Source organism: Lonchura striata, chromosome 18 (genome assembly GCF_050655825.1).
Source record: "Lonchura striata isolate lonStrDom1 chromosome 18, ASM5065582v1, whole genome shotgun sequence".
Taxonomy (NCBI): Eukaryota; Metazoa; Chordata; class Aves; order Passeriformes; family Estrildidae; genus Lonchura; species Lonchura striata.
Window position 1 is genome coordinate 14,677,926 of NC_140720.1, and position 6,588 is coordinate 14,684,513.

Below are 6,588 nucleotides of genomic sequence, written 5' to 3' on the forward strand. Positions count from 1 at the left end.
GAAGCCTTTCCCTCCACTGGAGCTCCATGGGTAATGAATCACCTTCCCACATCTTGTCCCAGCACAGCCCTTTGCAAAGCAGAACATGCTCTGGAGTGACTTTGTGGGTTCAGGTTAAAGAGAACAACAGGCAGCTCTGCAGGAGGGGCAGGGGGAAGACAGCTGTGTGTGCCACGCAGATCTGTGGACACTCACATGGAGCTTGGTGGTGGCAATGACCTGGAGAAGAGCCCTGGAGCAGGTAGGGAGCTGCAGACACTGGCTGTGGGGTTCTGCCCCCAGGTGGGTTTTGCCATGAGGGCCCTGCAGTGAATGCTCTCTGTCCCCACTTCCAGCACTGCCTGTCCCACATGGACACCGTGGCATGGGCTCTGATTCATGGAGTCTAACACTGGTGCTCATCAAATTTGGGATGTTTTTCCTCCTTTGGGGCTGTGCACACAGCCCTGAGGGCTCTCCCCATGCCCAGTTCCATTTTGGCCCCAGGGCATGAGGCAGGGGCTGACATGGGACGGACATTGGCTTCAGCAGGGCAGCTGAGAAAAGCCCCAGTCTGGGCATTCTCATAACTCAGACAGAAAACAGCTTCCTCCTGCAATAGGATTTTGCAACCAGAACCAAATCCAAGCAACCTAGATGGGTCTGAGTTCATTGCGTGCTTGAGTCTGAAAGAAAGCAAAACTGAGCTTTCCAGGAAGCCTGGCTTCCCACCCCATCCAGCCAGGCCAGAGATGCCCCCTGAGTCCAGCCATGGCAGGGGCCTGGGACAGCTGTGATTAATTCTCCCCTGGTGGACACGTCCTCTCAGAGTACTCCAAGCCCTGAAAACAACAGTCTCATGCAGCACTCGAAATGTCAGTAAAACCAAATTCCTCTTAAGGCTATCCAGTAAACAATCCCCATTCCTGAACCTGGGGGTCGGCCGGGGGCAAAGGGGATGGATCTGGCCTCGTTACTGGCACCAGCAGGATGGGAAACCTTTATGAGAGTGGTGGAAGAAACATCCCAAGTGTGTCCTGCAGCCAGATGGAGACAAGAGTGACTAATTCCTTCCTGAGTGTAAGTCAGGCCGGAGGGTGCGGAGCTGCCTTACGCAAGGCACCGGCCGAGCCCCGTGGCCCGGCCACCGCCCCGGAGCACGCTGAGCCCCCAGGAGCATGTCCCGGTATGCTGGAAGTCACTGGAGCCAAACAAACAGCAGCTTCTGGCTGAGCTGAAGGCCGAGAGGCTGCAAGGATCCCTGGAACCGGCAGCCTGGCTTTTGCAATCCATGGGAGGACATTGCTGCTTGTAAACTCTTCTCCCCTCTCCGAGACCCAGCCAGGCTGACACCAGCAAAGTCCCCATTCCTGCAGCCCAGATGCTGCCGAGGCCCCAAGCTTTCTCCTTCATGGACTTGTTTGTAAGCACACAAACCTCCTTAATCACTGCTCGAGCATATGGGCCGAGCCCTGGGTGCAAAAGGCAGCCCGGTGCAGGGGGAATGCCTGAGTGCTGGCCCCTGCAATCACTCGGGTGACCTCTGCAATGCAAAACACATCTTCTGGAATCGATTGACTCTGGCACTGAGGTCATTGGGTGACTTCGGCAGCCAAAATTCGTCCCCTGTGTGGGAACACATCACCTCCAAACACTCTTGATTGATGCTGAGAGGTGCTTGGTTCAAAGGCAAGGTAATGTGAGCAGATTAGTTAATGCTTCTTGCCCTGGCCCTTGAGAGCAGGGCTGGAATGACGGGGCAGACAATGGGTTTTGAAGGCTTTTCTTTTTAAGATATGAATCAATGAAGCTGTACAAGGAGCATGGGTAATGTGATCAGAATAAGAATCACGGCTTGTCTTTGAACCAGAGCAAAGTCCCTGATGGTGTTTACTTCAGGTCCTGGCACCAAATGGGAGATGAAATGAATATATTAGCTTACTGGCTTTTCCTGAGCAACCCCTGCCATGCTCAGACCAGCTTCAGGAAGGAAAAGAGCAGCAAAGAGAATCAGTTTGGAAATGTCAACTTGTTTCCCAATATCCCTGTCACTCTCGCTCACCACTGGAGGGTCTGGCTGTGACAGGGGCTGTGCTCCAGGGGGGAAGAGCTGGGCACAGGGGGTGAAGGGGAGGGTGGTGACCCTGGAGCCTGTTCAGGATCTGGGGAAATGTACCAGCTGCTTACTGCCTTGTTCAGGAAGCCCTGTGGTGCTGGATCTGTCATTTGCTTCCCGAGTGTCTCTTGCTTCATCTCTCCCAGTTGCATCACAAGGATGCAGTTTCTTCAAATCCCAGTGCGGAGCTGGGAGTTTCTGCAACATTCCTACTCCAGGAACAGGTTAATCTGGGTTGGAAGTGCTCTCCAAGGTTGTCTTGGCAGTGTCTCAACCTGCCCTGCCCTACCCTGCCCTGCCCTGTCCTGACAGAGAGCCCTGGGCAGCACCAGCCCCTCTCCCAAGGGCTCCTTCCTTCCTGTGGCCCTGGATTTCCTAATCCTTGGGGGGTTTTAGATTGTGTGGGTTGGTAGGGATTTTTGGGGGAGGAAACCAGAAAAACTGTCACAAGGTTTAAGGTCATGGGGAGGTTGTGCCGTGTCCATCACACCCTGCCTGCTGCTGCCAAGGGTCTTCAGCCCATACTCCCTTCCCAGGCATCACCTCAGTGCTGCTGCTGTCCCAGTGCCAGTGCCCAGATGTGTGTGCATCCCACACCTCCCTGCTCAGTTCAGCCTGCTGAACTGAGGCCGGAGTGGCCACAGGGTTTGTGGTCCCCTCTGGGAGCTGGGGGCTTGCGGCAGGGTCCCACTGGAAGGTGGCTCCTCAGCCACATTTGCTGGACTGGGAGCCCAGAGCAGAGGAACCCTGTTCCATGTAAGAAGGAGCATCTGGGCTGGTTTGGTTTAAGAACATTCCCCATCAGTTAGGGATGTCTGCTCCGGGCTTTGCCCCTTGCCACAGCCCAGGTATCCCAGAGCTGGGAGGGGACAGCAGCTCCTGTCATTGTCACTTTTCTGGCACATCTCTTCCCAGCCAAGCTGAAGACATGGAACTGGGGAAATCCCCATTTCTCAGTACGTCAGGTCTTTCCGAGGAAATTGGTGACGAAGCCTTCCAGCAATGTGGACAATGACTGATTAAACTGGGATCACCCCCAAACTGGGATGGAGATTCAGGCAGCAATCCAAGCCCAGCTGGGTCTGGGGGGCTCCTGCTGCCTGCAGCCCCTTTTGGCCTCCAGCCTGACCCTGCAGAGAAGGCTCAGGCCACAGGTTCTGCTGGCACAGAGCTGGAGCATCAGGATTGCACACGGGTCTCCTGGGATCAGAGAAGCTGGGGGAAGGAAACCTGCAATAAGCACAGAGCATTTGTACAGGCTTTAGGCTAAATCCTTCCTTCCCTGGGTAGCAGCACTGCCAAGCTGTTTCCTGAAGCCTTGTTATTCCTTTTCAGGCTGGGACACTGCAGCTGCCAGCAGGGCTGGATTAGGAAAGGGGAGAGAGGCCTGGGCTGCTGAGGGCATTGCTGGGTGAGCTGGGCTGGCAACCAGAGGCTTTGCTGCAGCAAAGGTCAGGGTGACAATCCAATATCTCCGGGTCAGTAGTCCAGAATGGCTCTGGGAGGAGAATAAAGGAGGAACTGGTGCCCTCAGCCTTATTCCACTCAGAATCCCAGGGCTGTTCCTGTTCTGGACAGGTTGGTGCTTTGAGGGTCTGGAGGAGGGATCCTCACTGCACCCCTGGAGTCCCACCAGCACCAGAGCCTTGGGGCAGCTCCTGCAGCTCCTTCCCAAAGCACTCCCTGATGGATCTCATGAGGTGTCTGTCAGAAGGTCCCAGGGAGCTGCCATTGCAAGGGACACAGGTGGCCTGTTATTTTGCAGGAACCAAATGACAAGGCTGTCCCCATGCACCAGGAAGGGTGGACTCAGACCCAAAGGTCTGGATTTGGTGTCTGCCTTCACCCCAGAGACAGTGGAGAAGTCAAAGGTGGGGATCTGCTATCATCCACATCCCACACGCTGCGGAGATGAACTCTTGGGTTTTTTGCCTTTACCTCCCACTCAAGGATTAGGAGCCAAGTACATTTCTCATTGCACCCAGCACATGGGAGGAGGAGAGGCAACGTGGGAGGGCACGGGAGGAGTGGGAGAAGCCATCGGCAGGTGGGCACAGACCCCTCAGGAACATGGCATGCCACAAGCAGAGGCTTGGAGAGCCTGGAAGCCATCCTCACCCTCTGCAGGGATGGAGGATGGCTTGAACGAACAGTCGATCTCTTCCTGCCATGCAGAAGCTCTGGAGAAGCAGGCTCAGGCTCAGCAGGGACAAGGCACCACAGTGTCACCCCATCGTGAGGTCAGGTCCACAGGAAGGAGCTGGAAAGCAGGAGGGCTGTGATGAGAGGAGAGGGATCAGGGTGTGAATCAGGATCTGAGAGAGATGGATTGATTTCTTCAGTACGGATTATGCAGCCTGACCCCATCTCAGTGTCTGCGCTGGCCGTGGGGACCGAGGTCTCTGTCCCCCTCCCTGAGCCCCAGGGGCCTGGACTGCCCTGTCTGAGCAGCAGGCACCGTGCTGAGCTCCCCTCGGGGAGCACTGGTGTCAAGGCAGCATCTTTCTCCTTCTGGAACAAGTCTCCTCCTAACCCCAAGCCCTTGAGAGCACCAGTCATGGGAAACCATGGAAACGGGTGGCAGGCACGTGACAGCGTGTGCCTGCACTCCTGCCCTTGATTTATGTCCCACGTCTGGGACCAGGCGCAGAAATGCAGAGCTGTTGGCATCATTTGGGATTTTGAGGCGGTGGAGAATCAGCCCTGCTTTACTCCCCACCTCCTTTTGGGGAGCAGGATGGCACATGGGAACGGGCTGGCCTCCAGCCGGGGCCAGACATGAGAAGGAGGCAGAAACCCAGAAAAGGCTGGGGGATTTCTCACTTTTCTAGTGTTTCTAATGTTTTCTAATATTTTAATACTTCTAAATTCAGACTTTTGAGCCCAGACATTTTGACTCCGGGTGCCAGGGAGTGATGAAAAGCACCTGCTGCACCTGGGCATCACGTGCCAGGCTCTGAGCCTGGGGTGGACTAAGACACCAGGTACAAAAGCTCAAAGATTTCTTTTCTTTAAACAAACAGCAAGTGATAACCAACGCTCGACCCAGATTATCTCCCCACTGCTCACACTGGTCAATATTTGATTTTTCCCCTTTTTGAAAGCGCTTGCACTACATTGCAATTTTGCTCTGGGTTTAAGCTAAGTCTAAAGCACCTTTTACCCTGCCCCTCAGGGGAAGGTGATAAGCTCAGCTGTGCCATGCCCAGCCCAGAGGGGTTTCTCTGCTGCCCGGTGACCACCTGGGGACACTGTAGTTAATGTTTGAGCTGGGGCTCATGGCTGCTCCTCCCAGGGGCTAATGGGCAGAAGGCAAATGCAAACTTGGTGAAAATCTGATGATTCAGCAGCTGCTGGTGGTGTTCTTGAGCGATTCCTGACCTGTGGCAGGGTCGGGTTGGCCACACTGCTCTGCTGTCACCCTGGTGGCTCCAGCAGCTCGCAGCCAAGGGGCTCAGGGTTGTGTGGGGCTCCGGGTCTGTCCCAGGACGTGTTCCCCGAGGGACCCACAGGGAGGGATCTGTGGGCAGCATGTTCCCCACCAGCTCTCCTTAGCTCTGCAAGAGCAAATTTGCTGACACCACCAATGTGGGGAGGTGGCCAAGGCTGCTTTGGAGGAGAAATACAGCAAAAAAGCCTCGACAGCTCCTCAACAACAAATCTCCAGCCCCTCAAGGGGCTCAGGCACCTCTCAAGGCTGTCAGAGCAGCACCCGCAGCCCGTCTGTCCGTCTGTCCGTCCGCTCCTCTCTGATCCCCCCCGGACCACTCGCGGTTATTACAAGCCTCCGTAGGATTTTCCTGCTCTCTGTGCCGTGGGTTTAACGTGCCGGATTGCCGGGGAGCCGGGAATGGCATTTGGGTAAAAAGCAGCCCCGAAAGCACACCCACCAAGGCGCCGCCAGGAGCAGCCGACAATAACACCTTCATTTCAGAGTGCCTTAGCCCTGGGTGCCTTTCAGCTGGGTCCTGCCACGAGAAGGGAGAGCAAATTCTCAGCGTTAAAGAGGTCCCTGTGGGACAGATCTCTTTTAGGGGGCAGAAAGACTCTCGCAGTGGGGAAACCTCGTGCTCCCCTCTCCACCCAAGAATTGGAGGTGAGAGGTCTGTCCTCCCAAACATCACCTCCTGCAAAATCAGGGAGTGCGAAGAGCAGAGCCGGGGCAGAAGTCGGCGCAGCCAGAGGTTGGGCTAACTTTAACTCAGCACTCTGGATTCTGAATTTCCTCCGAGCTGTTTACAAAGGGCTGGAAAAAAAACTTCAAGCACTACCTCCCCCCCTCGCCAGCTCCGTCCTGATGTTGCCCAGAACATCTCTCTCATCCCTCCCTTTCAGGGAGAAAAAAAAAAAAAAAGAAAAAAAGGAAAGGAGGGAGGAGTGGGAGAGAGGAGGAGAGAGGGAGAAAGTGAGCTCACGTTCACACATTGGTGAAGAGGCTGGTCTTGCAATGCCTTTGAATATTTTACTTTTAGGCAGTTCCTCACCAGTCAGCC